This window comes from Cololabis saira, chromosome 23, assembly GCF_033807715.1.
Source record: "Cololabis saira isolate AMF1-May2022 chromosome 23, fColSai1.1, whole genome shotgun sequence".
NCBI classification, from domain to species: Eukaryota; Metazoa; Chordata; class Actinopteri; order Beloniformes; family Belonidae; genus Cololabis; species Cololabis saira.
The window spans coordinates 3,879,262-3,895,428 of record NC_084609.1 but is presented as its reverse complement, the minus strand read 5'-3'; the positions used below and the strand labels follow the sequence as shown (position 1 = coordinate 3,895,428).

Below are 16,167 nucleotides of genomic sequence, written 5' to 3'. Positions count from 1 at the left end.
AAAGAACATGCGCAGAAAACAAATTCATGTCCCTTTTGATGGGGAAATCCTGTTAGACGATACATGACCCAATATTCAGGTTTTAAAAGGAGTAACCCAGGAGTCATATTCGGGTTTTTAAAAACCCAAATATGAGCAAATTCGGGTTATTCAAAGGGGTTATTGGTGTTTACATGGCTGTGCGCAACCAGGTTATTGCTAATATTCCGGTTAGAAAAGGGTTATTGATGCATGGAAACGTAGTCACTGTAGCAAAGAGTGGACGACATGAGGCTCTTTTAAAAAAAAAAAAGAAAAACTATACGTTGCATTGAAATAATATTCCTCTCCAACTTCTGAAAAAGTTTACCAACAAAACTTGAAGGCTTGATAAATGTGTATTTCATGGCTAGCTACACCAGCAGAGTTTATTGCTAAATGCCGGGCGTTTATTGTGGGTGTGTGTTTTATGTGTTTGAGGTGGAGAGGCTCAAGTGTGAGTACTGAAGCAGAACCATGTGCTATCCAGTCACCCCTGGCCGCTGAATACTAAACCTTCCCAAATGTCACTCTCAACAAGTTCATGAATGAATCAGTGTCTCTTTCTTTTTTTCTCTCTTTCTCTTTCAATGCTTCTCTTATTCAGGACCTCGAACAGAAGGTGAGTCTCGGGGTCTTCACTTTCTTTTTTTTTAGTCTTTTCCCCTTGTCATCTGTGTTGTGATGCAGCTGGGTCTTTCCTCCTCCACCTTTTCTTTTTGGCATAATATTTTTCCTATATTCTTTACGGCTCTCTTGCTCCAAACCTGTTGTAAAAATGTGGATGAGATGGCGAATTCAGCTTGTTTCTGTAAACTGTGTGACATTTATTGCTGTTTTATGTGGAATAAGTGTTTATCTTTTTTTATATCTCTGAGCTCTTAATACTACAAACTTCAACCTTTTCTATAAATTACAAAATCTTCCATTGCCATCAGTGTACTCGGAGGTTTTACGACTGACTGATAAGTCAACCCTGCACTCATCTCTCTGCATTTGTGTCGGTTGTTAAAATAAATGTTAGTTTTGGCTACTCTTTTGCCCTCAGTCCCCGTTTTGCAGTGTTTTTTTCTTTCCGTCGCTGATATATTGGGTCATATCTGTCCTTTTCCATCACAGCCGGAGTCAGCCGTACGATTGGGGAAGGTCACGGTAGAGGGGAGGACAGTAAGATAAGTAGGCTGGGTAAATACATATGGCAGAATACAATGGTGGTTCGCACTGAGAAATGATGTTATCATCCGGGCCTGATAGCAGTTTGGATGGAGAGCAAACACACGGGGACAAAGAAAGATCTAGAGCGGCCGTCAAAGCGCGATCACGTCCCTCCGCGGGGACACGGCTGTGTTTTATTCACGTCAAGTCAAACATGAAGCATAATTCCTTCTACACCTCTGCAGGTGTGAGAAGAGTTATTTAAGAAAGTATCATGTGTTTTCAGTTGCATTATTCTAGTGTATTATTTAATTGATTAAGGGTCCTCCCTACTTGCTGAAAATATAAAGAAACCCCACTGCAAATAAAATAAACCCCGCTGCAAATAAAATTAACCCCGCTGCGAACAGAAACAAACGCTGCTGCAAATAAAATAAAAGCTTAGCAAATAAAATAAATGCTGCAAACAAAAAGAAACGCCGCTGCAAGTAAAAGAAACCCTGCAAACAAAAAGAAACGCCGCTGCAAATAAAAGAAACGCTTAGCAAATAAAATAAATGCTGCAAACAAAAAGAAACGCCGCTGCAAATAAAAGAAACGCCACTGCAAATAAAAGATACCCTGCTGCAAATAAAAGAAACCCCGCTGCAAATAAAAGAAATGCTGAAAATATAAAGAAACCCCACTGCAAATAAAATAAACCTCGCTGCAAATAAAATAAACCTCGCTGCAAATAAAATAAACCCAGCTGCAAACAAAAGAAACGTTGCTGCAAATAAAAGAAACCCCGCTGCAAATAAAATAAACCTCGCTGCAAATAAAATAAACCTCGCTGCAAATAAAATAAACGCTGCTGCAAATAAAATAAACGCCGCTGCAAATAAAATAAACGCTGCTGCAAATAAAAGAAACGCCGCTGCAAATAAAAGAAACGCCGCTGCAAATAAAAGAAACGCCGCTGCAAATAAAAGAAACGTCGCTGCAAATAAAAGAAACGTCGCTGCAAATAAAAGAAACGACGCTGCAAATAAAAGAAACGACGCTGCAAATAAAAGAAACGCCGCTGCAAATAAAAGAAACGCCGCTGCAAATAAAAGAAACGCCGCTGCAAATAAAAGAAACCCCGCTGCAAATAAAAGAAGCCCAGCTGCAAATAAAAGAAGCCCAGCTGCAAATGAAAGAAACGCCGCTGCAAATGAAAGAAACGCTGCTGCAAATAAAAGAAACCCCGCTGCAAATAAAAGAAACGTCGCTGCAAATAAAAGAAACGCTGCTGCAAATAAAAGAAACGCCGCTGCAAATAAAAGAAACGCCGCTGCAAATGAAAGAAACGCAGCTGCAAATGAAAGAAACGCCGCTGCAAATAAAAGAAACGCCGCTGCAAATAAAAGAAACGCCGCTGCAAATAAAAGAAACGCAGCTGCAAATAAAAGAAACGCCGCTGCAAATAAAAGAAACGCTGCTGCAAATAAAAGAAACGCTGCTGCAAATAAAAGAAACCCCGTTGCAAATAAAAGAAACCCCGCTGCAAATAAAAGAAACCCCGCTGCAAATAAAAGAAACCCCGCTGCAAATAAAAGAAACCCCGCTGCAAATAAAAGAAACCCCGCTGCAAATAAAAGAAACGCAGCTGCAAATAAAAGAAATGCCGCTGCAAATAAAAGTAACGCCGCTGCAAATAAAAGTAACGCCGCTGCAAATAAAAGTAACGCCGCTGCAAATAAAAGTAACGCCGCTGCAAATAAAAGTAACGCCGCTGCAAATAAAAGTAACGCCGCTGCAAATAAAAGTAACGCCGCTGCAAATAAAAGAAACCCCGCTGCAAATAAAAGTAACGCCGCTGCAAATAAAAGAAACGCCGCTGCAAATAAAAGAAACGCTGCTGCAAATAAAAGAAACGCTGCTGCAAATAAAAGAAACGCTGCTGCAAATAAAAGAAAAACCCCGCTGCAAATAAAAGAAGCCCCGCTGCAAATAAAAGAAGCCCCGCTGCAAATAAAAGAAACCCTGCTGCAAATAAAATAAAAAAATTACGCACATAAAATAAAAAAACGACGCAAATAAAAAAGCCACAACGGAAGTGAATTACCGTGGACTATTGGACTACCGGTGTTTTTGGCCTAACACATTAAAAATGACACGTAGCGACGTTGAACACTAACCTTTTCAGTTATTTTCTCGTTCGTTGTTCTTCTTATTCCTCACTCTTCTTATTTCTTCCTTTTCACTTACGTCCTCTTAGTCTTTTTCTTCTCCTCTCACGTAAAAAACACCGGTGCATCAGCAAAAATAGTCCCCGGTAATTCACTTCCGTTGTGGCTTTTTTATTTGCGTGTTTTTTTTTTAAATATTTGCAGCTGCGTTTCTTTTATTTGCAGCGGCGTTTGTTTTTATTTGCAGCAGCGTTTCTAATATTTGCAGAGTTTCTTTTATTTGCAGCGTTACTTTTATTTTCAGCAATGGCAGGTCTCGGCCACCGTACTATTGTCATCATTTTTAAGAAATTGGCAGTTCCACTGAGAATATAAGTAATGGCTTTCTCTCTGTCTCTCCTGTGTGAACATGTGTGTCTGCACCTTCATGGGTGGCTGCGTGTGTGTGTGTGCGTGTTGTGTTTTGTGTGTTTAGGCCAAGCAGCTGGACGCCAGGGAAGATGATCTGAAGAAGCAGGATGCTTTCTATCGGGAGCAGGTGGCCCGGCTGGAGGAGAGGGTGAGACACAAACTTCATATTCTTTAGCATTTGTTCGTTTCACATCAAAAATGACCCCATATATTGTTGGCAATCTCGGTTGTGCCCTTTGCAAATCCTGTATTTAAGTTGATCCTTGTAAATGTAGGTTCACTGGACCTAGTTGTGAAGTGATCTTTTCTTTAGTAAAGACCTAAAACGTACAGAGATGCACTGCAAAAACTCAAAATCTTAACAAGAATATTTGTCTTTTTTCTAGTTAAAATGTCTCATTTTAGTAAAAAAAATCTCATTACACCAGACTCATCACTGAAATAAACAACAATTTTCACCTGTTTCAAATAGATTTTCACTTAAAATAAGTAGAAAAATCAGATTTGGCAGATTTTTGGCAGATTTTTCTACTTATTTCAAGTGAAAATTTACTTGAAACAGGTGAAAATTGTCAAATAACAAGTTATTTTTCTGGTAATGACTCTTGTTTTAAGTGTAACGCGATTTTTTGACTAAAAATGAGACATTTGAACTAGAAATAAGACAGATATTCCTGGTAAGATTTAGAATTTTTGCAGTGTAATCTAAATTTAGCACAAAAATTAAGCAAATTGGTGTTTTGTAGATTATTTCTTTGTTGTAACCGTGCTTCTTAGCAATACAATTTACACCGTTGGAAAGTGTGGTTATTTCCCTTTTAAATGGTGCCACATTAGTAAGGAACCAGCATTTGTGGATTGAGCAGCAGAGCTGAGGAAGTTGGTTGTGCCCATTAAATATTTGCTAAATCTTCTCTGCTAATGCCAGACAGCGTATTTTGCTGTTGCTATTGACTCTGGTTTTGGGCTTTTAGTACCCCCCAGTTGCTGCCAATCAGGCACTTGGGTAGCGTAGGCCATCTTCCACAGATTCAAGATTTCAAGGTTCAGAAGTGAAGGTTTGCAGGACGATATAGGCCTCGTCTCTCCGCCCAGACGATCCAGAACAGACCTCAACCAGCCAGTCTCTGGTCTCGTAGGGCTGCTAGGAGACCAGCTATGACCGGCTATGACCGCACTTCACCAGCAGGCTGACCGTTTGCACTGGTGCCAGTAACACCCCCACTGGAACATGAACATGCAGAGGAACGTTGTGTTCACCCATGAGTCCAGATGTTGCCTATGGCAGTTGAATCGTAGGGTCAAAGTGTGGAGAAGACACAGACTACGTTTACATGCAGTCAAAATTCGGGTTATTGCTAATATTCCGGTTACTGAGACATTTGGAATATTCCGTTTACATGGTAATTAATAATTCAGGATATCTGGATCAAACCAGCGACGCACGGAGAACGTCATGACGCAATTTCCGTCATTTCCGCTTCTTCTTCCTGGATCCAAATTCAAAACAAATGCTGCTTCTCGCAACTTTTCTCTCTCCTTCTTGTAAATCTTCTATCCCGGTACTTTCTACCGTCTACAAATGCAGAAATGTTCATATCCTTCATTACATTTATGAAGTGATTAGTCTCCTCCTGGTCTTGTTTCTCCGTGTTTATAAGAACTTCCTGGACTCAAAAGACCAGGATTCCTTGTGAACAGAACATGTGCAGAAAACAAATTCATGTTCCGTTTGATGGGGATATTCTGTTTGGCGTTTACATGTTAGGATATTCGGGTTTTAAAAGGAGTAACCCAGGGGTCAAATTCGGGTTTTTAAAAACCTGAATATGAGCAAATTCGGGTTATTCAAAGGGGTTATTGGTGTTTACATGGACGTGCAAAACCGGGTTAATTGCTAATATTCCGGTTTTAAAAGGCTTATTGATTAGTGATGCACCGAAATGAAAATTTGTGGCCGAAACCGAAAATAATAATAAACACTTGGCCGAATACCGAACAATACCGAACATGGTTCTTCAGCAGTTTTTCATTTATTTTGCCAATTTTTTCACCATTGCATAAATCAAATACATTTGATTTAGGCATGTTTTTCAAAGAAAAAAATATTTTACAAAATGACAAGGTAGAAAATACTTATTGAACATAAAAAAATGAAAATTTTTTAATTTCCCAGCATTATGTTGTTTTGGTTCCAGCTCCTGGTGAATGTTAGGTAAAATTCTTATGGGGTTAGTTTTTGGTTGGCCAACGATTTAATGTAGTGCGCAACGTTACGGGACGGAGCGGCCAGTCTATTTCCTTATTTTACAACGCCGTTATTAATTGTTCGATTTTTTTCCCACTTATTCCACCGAACACCGAAAGTGTTTTTTTGCCATTTTTGGCAGAACAATTTCGGTTAGCGAACAATCGGTGCATCACTATTATTGATGCATGGAAACGCAGTCACAGATAACGCTACACGGAGAGATTGCTGCACCGATAGAGTAACATCTTTCAGTGGGGACAGTGTGACGTTTGGGCCGGCATCTCCTCACTGGAAAAATGAGGCTCGCCACCATTGGAGACAATCTCAATGCAGAGAGATATTGAGAGGAGATTCTGCAACCAGTAGCAATCCCACATCTCCACAGTCTAGGACTGAACTACCTCCAGAATTTGGGAGTAGAGAGGATGGAGACCTGCCAGCAGTCCTGACGTCGACCCTGTTGAATACTTGTAGGATCAGCTTGGACGCGCCAGACTGACCAACACAACCACGTTGGCTGACTGGTGATAAACGCTGTTGAAGGATGGGATGATGGGATGATGGGATGATGGGATGATGGGATGATGGGATGATGGGATGCCGTCCCGCTGCGTGACCAGGCTGGGACCAGCATGGGGGGAAGGTGCCAGGCTGTCGGGGCTGTGCACGGTTCTTCCACACGCTACTCAGGCTCCTGTTGGTTAAATGGACAATCCAATCCAGAAAATACCAAACAAAACTCAGAGATGTTTGACATTGGCAGAGAAGATTCTGCAAATTATTCATGAGCGCAACGGACTTCCTCATCTCTGCTGCTTAACCCACAAATGTTTGTCCCATTTACCATTTAAAAGCCAATAAACCAGACCTGGTATAACATTTATTGCCAAAAAAGCATTGTTACAACACAGAAATAATCTACCCAACACAAATTTCCTTACTTTTTGTGCTAAGGTTATACAGGACTGTGTCAGAAAATTAGAATATTGTGATGAAGTTCTTTATTTTCTGTAATGCAATTAAAAAAAAAAAAAAAAAAATGTCATACATTCTGGATTCATTACAAATCAACTGAAATATTGCAAGCCTTTTATTATTTTAATATTGCTGATTATGACTTACAGTTTAAGATTAAGATTCCCAGAATATTCTAATTTTTTGAGATAGGATATTTGAGTTTTCTCAAACTCAAATATACTTTTTTTTTCTCGACATTTCGACTTTTTTCTCAACATTTCGACTTTTTTTCTCAAGATTGTACTTCAACATTAATCTTGACATTTCGACTATTTTCTTGAAATTTCGACTTTTTTCTCGACATTTTGACTATTTTCTCTACATTTCGACTATTTTCTCGTAATTTCGACTTTTTTTTCTGTTTTCTTAAGCTGTAAGCCATGATCAGCCATATTAAAATAATAAAAGGCTTGCAATATTTCAGTTGATTTGTAATGAATCCAGAATGTATGACATTTTTGTTTTTGAAATTGCATTACAGAAAATCACAATATTCTAATTTTCTGAGACAGTCCTGTACACTTAACGCCAATATATTGTTTTAAGTTAGGGAGGTGATTTTATTATTGTTTTATTGGGGCTGCAATCACTTTTTTTATCAGCAACTCCAGGTGAAATAAAATGTAATAAATTCTGTATTCATTTCATCTGTGCTAAATAAGATTTTTCATTTGATTAAATAAAACCCATTGAAACTTGATCTTACCTAAAGGCAAATATTGAATTACTTTCTTACCATTCTCTGTAATGCAAACACTGCAAACTGATGTAAAATCCACCACCTCCTCAAACCTAGCAACAGCCACTCTGTCTCCGAACGTTCTGCATTTTCCTTTGCTTTCCATTTTCAAAATGATAGAAGTGTCGAGACAGAACAGATGGATAACAAGACCATTCCATTCATGCCACTCATTTCCTGAGGCTCCGACTAAACCTGCATGATTTTCTTTACATGCATCAGACACTTAATGAGTCTCAGGCTTTAGTTAGTTAAGTTTCAATTTAATGTCCTTTCGGAAATTCTTTTTGCATAATTTAATTACTTCAGATTTTAGCTTTATCGGCCCAATAATAAAGCTTTTCAATAAAGCTTTTCATTTTAATTCAATTCCTGGGCATCCTGGCAGCGTTCCAGGCAGAACACGCCTGCCTCGTCACACACCGACCACTTGTGGGATTCACCATCGTCACAAAAATAAGAAAAGGGGAAAAAAAGGCTTTTTAATTTGTGGTTCCTTGCTGTGTCGTCTCCTCCTGAGTTTTCCTCCGACTGCACACATCATTTGACTCCTGCCATGTAACTCCACGTTATTTTTATATAAAAAGGTAGACGGAAACTAATGGCTCCCCGTTTATTTCTTTTTTGGTTATTAGTGCAGGAGAAGTTTTGGTGCATCAGTATGTTGCCGCGGTAACCGGTTGTGTCGGTCTTAACATTTCCAGGTGGAACTGATGAGCTCAGGGTGTGAGACGTTGAGAATTCCTCGGTTATTCTTTGTTTAATTTATCTGTCAAAGTCGCTGGTAGGCTGAGTAAACCGACCTGTGAACAGAAACTCTGGTTTGTCCTGAACGCAGAGACCAGGGGTCGGCAACCCAAGATGTTGAAAGAGACATATTGGACCAAAAACACAAAAAACTAATATGTCTGAAATATGTGAAATATGAAACATGTCTGAAAAAATGAAAAGTCTTGTATAAGAAACACATGCTGCATGTTTCTGTATTAGTTATAACTCTGTCCTCGGCTGAAAATGTAGCTGCTAATGTCTTTCCACATGACTCTTTTTGTTATCGGACAACTTCTCGCTACAGAGCAAACATTTAAGCAATGAATGCAAATGATTCTCTCCAAGAAACGTTGAATCCTCTAGTAAGAGTATTAGGGCCATGCAGGAGAAAACATATTTGAGAGGGGAAGATTTTTTTTTATTTTGCACTTTGAGAAAAAAGTCGAAATGTCGAGATTAAAAAAAGGAAAAAGGAAGAAAAAAAAGAGAAAAAAGCAAAAAAAGCAAAAATAGAAAAAAGGAAAAAAAAGAGAAAAAAAGAATAAAAAAATAAAGTCGAAGTTTTGACTTTTTTCTCGAAATTGTATTTAACATTAATCTCGAAATTTCAACTTTTTAATCTTCATTTTGACTTTTTTTCTCGACATTTCGACTTTATTCACGAAATTCTGACTTTTTTCTCAACATTTCAACTTTTTTCTCGAAATTGTATTTCAACATTAATCATGAAATTTCAACTTTTTAATCATCATTTTGACTTTTTTCTCTACATTTCGACTTTTTCTTGACATTTCGACTTTTTTCTCGAAATTGTATTTCAACATTAATCTTGAAATTTCCACTTTTTAATCATCATTTCGACTGTTTTCTCAACATTTCAACTTTGTTCTCAACATTTCAACTTTTTTCTCGAAATTGTATTTCAACATTAATCTCGAAATTTCAACTTTTTAATCTTCATTTTGACTTTTTTCTCGACATTTCGACTTTATTCACGAAATTCTGACTTTTTTCTCAACATTTCAACTTTTTTCTCGACATTTCGACTTTTTTCTTGACATTTCGACTTTTTTCGCGAAATTGTATTTCAACATTAATCTTGAAATTTCCACTTTTTAATCATCATTTCGACTTTTTTCTCGACATTTTGACTTTTTTCTCCAAGTGCACAATAAGAAAAAATCTTCCCCTCTCAAATATTTTTCTCCTGCATGGCCCTAATACTCTTCCGTACAAATCTCCGTTAACAGAAATGTTGAAATGTAATATTTATTCTACACATTTTTACAGCATTGGAAAACATTCAGAATGTTGGTGTCATGTTTGTCCTCCTACAGAAACCATATGAAAACAAAAAATATATTTCCCTCCCCCATCTATTTCCATTGTCAAACATTTTTGAAAAAGCTCCAGGCGCCACTAGGGCGGCGCTAAAGAGCAAACCCCCGGCATAGACTCACATGTCCAGGCGGAGAGTTCACCCTCTCCACTGTGGGCCTGGTATCCACTGTGCTTAAGCAGCTTTTGCTTTTTTTCCCCTCCGTCTCTGAATCATTTTTCCAATTAAACTCTGCATGAATTCCCCAGCGTGGCTCGTACCGCTGTCCTTCACTCTGTCGCCGACTCTACACCACCTTTTTTGCTGCGATTTTCTTTTCTTCTTCCATTTTTGTTCCCGAAAGATAAAGGGTTGATTGTCCTTGGTCTCGGTTGGCGTCCAACTGCCCCTGAAAGTGACACAACCCCGACGGTACGAGCGTCTTACACGTGCAGACGCGGGGTCAGCTGCTACGCTTGAATGACAGCTCCACGCTGGTCCCAGCAAGGCGGGACATCACCGTCCAATACCCCGTTACAGTCCGTTTAAAGAAAGGATGCTTCTGATGTGGCTTTGAAATCCTCAGGAAGAATATAATGCCCTATTTAATGTGTTTCAAATGAAACACTCGTGCTGGGAATGAGTTTTCTCCCCTTCGGAGAGTTCAAAAAGTCAAAAGGCCTCCATGGCAGAAGGAGAATGGAAATTTTTACACCGCTGTGAAGACATTGAATGAGAGAAAGGGACTGGGATTGAGTATTCCTATTGTACTCGCTGAAATGATTTTGTCTTTATTCAAATTGCCAGAATGTGAATGTTTTGTTTTGTGACTACATGAACGCCTATGATTTTTCCACTTAGGTCATTCTGTACAGGACTGTCTCAGAAAATTTGAATATTGTGATTTTCTGTAATGCAATTTAAAAAAAAAAAAAAAAAAAAAAAAAAAAAAAATATGTCATACATTCTGGATTCATTACAAATCAACTGAAATATTGCAAGCGTTTTATTATTTTTATTTATTTTATATTTTAATATTGCTGATCATGGCTTACAGCTTAAGAAAACAAAAAAAAAAGTCGAAATTTCGAGAAAAAAGTCGAAATGTCAAGATTAATGTTGAAGTACAATCTTGAGAAAAAAGTTGAAATGTCGAGAAAAAAGACGAAATGTAGAGAAAAAAAATCAAAATCTTAAGAAAACTCAAATATTCTATCTCAAAAAATTAGAATATTCTGGGAATCTTAATCTTAAACTGTAAACCATAATCAGCAATATTAAAATAATAAAAAGCTTGCAATATTTCAGTTGATTTGTAATGAATCCAGAATGTATGACATTTTAGTTTTTTTAATTGCATTACAGAAAATAAAGAACTTTATCACAATATTCAAATTTTTTCGACATTTCGACTTTTTTTCTCATCATTTCGACTTTTTTCTCGAAATTTTATTTCAACATTAATCTCGAAATTTCAACTTTTTAATCATCATTTTGACTTTTTTTCTCGAAATTTTGACTTTTTTCTCGACGTTTAAACTTTTTTCTCAACATTTCAACTTTATTCACAAAATTTTGACTTTTTTCTCGACATTTCGACTTTTTTCTCGAAATTGTATTTCAACATTAATCTCGAAATTTGGCTTACAGCCAAATGTGATAAAGTTCTTTATTTTCTGTAATGCATTTAAAAAAACAAAAATGTCATACATTCTGGATTCATTACAAATCAACTGAAATATTGCAAGCCTTTTATTATTTTAATATTGCTGATTATGGTTTACAGTTTAAGATTAAGATTCCCAGAATATTCAAATTTTTTGAGATAGGATATTTGAGTTTTCTTAAGCTGTAAGCCATGATCAGCAATATTAAAATAATAAAAGGCTTGCAATATTTCAGTTGATTTGTAATGAATCCAGAATGTATGACATTTTTGTTTTTGTAATTGCATTACAGAAAATCACAATATTCTAATTTTCTGAGACAGTCCTGTACATTGATTCACTGCTATAAGTTTAAATTTGTTAGTACCCATTTATCGCAATTATTCTACAATATGGGTCAGTAAAATCATATTGGGCAAACTAATTAACCTCTCGATCTCTTGGAAAATAATAAGGCGACGATATCAAACACCTCCGAGGGCTGACACATTAGGAGATGTAGGCCAGGTCACAACTGGAATTCCACACAAAGATATTCTCCCGCTATCAGCTCCTGTTGCTTTATCGCATCGCGGATGTTCGGTTTTGCATACGACAGCAGTTGTGAGTGCAGATAGTCGGAGCGGAGAGTTCCAACAAACACAAGCATTATCGACTGCAGGCCCCGGCCATCCATCAGCCGTGTTGACCTGTGCTCAATATTGCTGGGATCAAAGTGTCAACAAATCACCTTCACACCTGAAAAGAGAAGGGAGGGACGGGGGAGGTCTCGGGCAGAAAAGAGGAGCCGCCGTTCCACAATCTGCAGACAAATTGGTATTAAAATGATTCTGTCTGAGAAAGGGTTTCAAAAAATTATGGTAAGGTGACATTTGTGAGCGAATGACATGGGATAAGAACAAGGAAAAGATGAGAGTAAGAGAAAGGAACGGAACAGCGGTGAAAAGATTGAATGTCACAAATGATAAAGAACAAGAGAGGATGGTTAAGGAAAGGTTGGAGTTGTAGAAAAAGGGAAGGTGAGGGTTGGGAAATTGAAATGACAAGATGGAAAATGTGCACCAGTCACACCAATTTGTTTATTGGTTCATGCAAAAGAATGATCATTTAATTTCCAACCCACCTTGTATATAAAAATGATTTTAAAACATTTTTAAACACATTTCTAAAAGGATTTATATCAACATTAGTGTCTATAATGTCTGTACATGCCTGTAGTTCAGACTGCAATCTCAAAAACTGCAGCCTAACGAGGTTGAAACTAGTAAGTTTTACATTCACTTTCACTTGGTGTTAAATACTTCATGAGTTAATGGAAACACAAGCATGGTATTAGTTCATCAAGAAGTGTATTAAGTATGATCATATTGTATGATTGTATGTTTATGTAAGTGTCAGAACTTAAATAGATAATAGGTCTATGCAGTATATTGAATGTTTTCAATACAAAAAGTACATGAAATGTTTTTCTTTTAATTGATTTACTGCTCTGTATTGGTATATGTAGGAACTGGCAGAAATTGATTATAAAAGGCTAATAAGCCAAGTTTCAGCCTATACCTTTTCTTGTTTTGTTTATATATTTTGGTTTAATGCAATATTTATTTTTTTATTTTAATGTTAATGTGATGCATACAAGACGTCTAGCTTCAGCTAATTTGCAGTCTTTGTCCCTGGTCAGGCAAAAGAAGGATAAAAGATACTGAATATAAAATACAATAATACAAATACAGTGAATAATGCAGTGAATAGATATCATAAACAAATAAACACAGCTCCAAAATTTAGATTAAAAATTGCACAAGTTAAATACCTTAAACATTAGTAAAATACTGTACTGAGAATGACTTGAAAGTTAATGTTCGCATTTCCGCATTAGCATTAACTTCATGTTTATTTGTTGTTTTCTTTTCTTTCATTTCTTTTGTATTTTAATTCTTAATTTGGAAATTACCAAAATAAACAAACAAACAAGAGGAGAGCGATTTAATATATTTTATGAGTAGGGGTTAAAACCTTGAGGGTTTGAACTGCAACAGTGCTGATTCTCCCAGAACCCAGTAGGATCCAGTCACTTATACCTTCTCCACTTAGTGAGGGTATAACACTGGTTCGTCAACATTAATAAGATACAAGATCAAGGCAACAAGAAGAAAATAACAAAACTAGAAAAATAAGACAGACATTGAAGGAGTTGAGATGGTTCTAGTTGCTGTGTTTGCATGCACTGATCACCCCTTTATCAAGACCGTCACCAAACCATCAGTTTTCCAGAACTTTTGCTGAAGAACTTAACCTTAGGGCCGGACTTCTTTTGGCCACATATGGCACTTTTCCACTAGTACCTACTCAGCCCGACTCTACACGCCTTGCCCTCGTTTATTTTCGATACCCAGATGAGAACTAGGAGGTTGGAGCGAAGCTGCTTTGACGTATTTGATTGTGTGATTTAAACAAAGAAGACAACACTAAAGATGTAGAACCTGGAGGAGATGATAGATGTGCCGCTGGGTCTGTGGCTTGTGTTCGATATCAAGTTAAAAAATTAGTGAAAGAAGCTTCAAGCAGCAATGCTTTTTTTTTTAAATGTGTTTCTTTGTCTCGGTGCTCGGTGAAGAAGGAGCTGAGTCGAAAGGCGAAGCTCTCGATTTACCGGTCAATCTACGCACCTACCCTCACCTATGGTCATGAACTTTGGGTAGTGACCGAAAGGACAAGATCGCAGATACAAGCGGCCGAGATGAGTTTCCTCCGCAGGGTGGCTGGACGCTCCCTTAGAGATGAGTTTCCTCTGCAGAGCGGCTGGACGCTCCCTTAGAGATGAGTTTCCTCCCTTAGAGATGAGTTTCCTCCCTTAGAGATGAGTTTCCTCCCTTAGAGATGAGTTTCCTCCGCAGGGTGGCTGGACGCTCCCTTAGAGATAGGGTGAGGAGTTCGGTCACCCGGGACGAGCTCGGAGTCGCTGCTCCTTCACTTTGAGAGGAGTCAGCTGAGGTGGCTTGGGCATCTGTACCGGATCCTCCTGGATCCTCCCTAGGGAGGTGTTCCAGGCATGTCCCTCCTCCCTAGGGAGGTGTTCCAGGCATGTCCCTCCTCCCTAGGGAGGAGTTCCAGGCATGTCCCTCCTCCCTAGGGAGGAGTTCCAGGCATGTCCCTCCTCCCTAGGGAGGTGTTCCAGGCATGTCCCTCCTCCCTAGGGAGGTGTTCCAGGCATGTCCCTCCGGGAGGAGACCCCGGGGAAGACCCAGGACACGCTGGAGAGACTATGTCTCTCTGCTGGCCTGGGAACGCCTCGGACTCCCCTCGGAGGAGCTGGAGGAAGTGTCTGGGGTGAAGGAAGTCTGGGCATCTCTGTTGAGACTGCTGCCCCCGCGACCCGGGAACGGATAAGCGGAAGAAGATGGATGGATGGATGTCTCGGTGCTGCTGAAAAGTCAGCTGGAGCCGTGAGCAGCTATGAAGAGACAGAGCTCCTGGTAGATCTGGTCGTTCCTTATCTCCCGTCTAGATCCATTTTTAATTCTCTCCTCAGCACCAGGTTTATGAACATCCTAACCTCAGAGTTGGATCACCAAACAGACTTTTATGCTGCCATTGTCTGTCGAATAAAATAGAAGAAGAAGAAGCCACGAGTCGCTCTTTTCGCTGATTTCCGCCTCCTGATTCAAACGTCTGACGACCCCCCGACCAATCGGTGGCCTGTAGTGTGATGACGTCAGATCCAGCCGACTCAGCCGCTTAGAACCTCGGCAGAATAGATACAAAAAAAGTATTTACTCGCCTCCACCCGCATCAACCCTAGTGGAGAAGCGCAAAGGGGAGGCGAGTCGGGTTGAGTAGGAACTAGTGTAAAAGCCCCAAAAAAGCCACATTGTGGGGCCATTCCTGGTGATGGAGATCCATGCCTAAGATCAAAGGTGTCTGTCTTTTAAATCATCTTTCAAATCATGTATGAATCTTAAATAAGGACTGCAATTTTCAAGCAAAACATAGTAAATGGACAGTATTGAAGGAAAGGGGTTTATCAATCCTAAATGTTACAGAGAAAACACACCCTGGCTTTTGGCTTATCCATAACTCACAGGCTGGCTCTTATGTTACTTCAGCTTTCCCATCAGTAGTGAAAGAGTTTAGTGTGATTTACTGTGTGGATTAGGGATTGTTCTAAAGGGTAATGTATCGATGTGCAACTTTGCCCAAAGCATTTCATTACAGACTTCAGGAAATTAACAACTTGTGAACAAAATATAAGATAAATGTCCATCTTGGAGACAGTGTAATACCCTGTAAGATGCACAGCTTTAGGGATAGACTTAAGTACTGGAAACGACATGACAAGTGACACTTTTTTATTGTGGGAAAAGAGATATCTGTCAAGTACGCTGGACAAGCTCGGTGACATTGTGATGTGCACTGTGCCTTCACAGAAATGAGATTCCTTGCTTCAGTCTCTATTGAGGACTTTCTGTGTGGTTAGCATGCAGTTTGCATGCTCCTGTGCACGTTTGCTTGATTCTCCCCCAGCTTTTCCTCAGTTTCCTTTTTTGTTTTGTTTTTTAACCTGCATAATCTCAAGGAAGCAAAAGGAAAATACAGTGTTTGACCTGTAATTCCTCAAAACAGATACTGAAACTGGTTATCAAACACAAACTGACTTTTTCAAAAAT

The 16,167-nt window shown here is 38.7% G+C and overlaps 1 long non-coding RNA gene across 1 annotated transcript in view; it reads left to right on the top strand.

Annotated features, from left to right (window-relative positions):
* The first annotated feature begins 625 nt into the window (after positions 1-625).
* LOC133424534 (uncharacterized) overlaps positions 626-16,167 on the top strand; it is a 103,884-nt gene continuing 88,342 nt past the window's right edge. The window contains exons 1-2 of the long non-coding RNA XR_009770900.1: positions 626-640; positions 3,802-3,885. This is a non-coding gene — a long non-coding RNA (uncharacterized LOC133424534). The remainder of the gene's footprint in view (positions 641-3,801; positions 3,886-16,167) is intronic.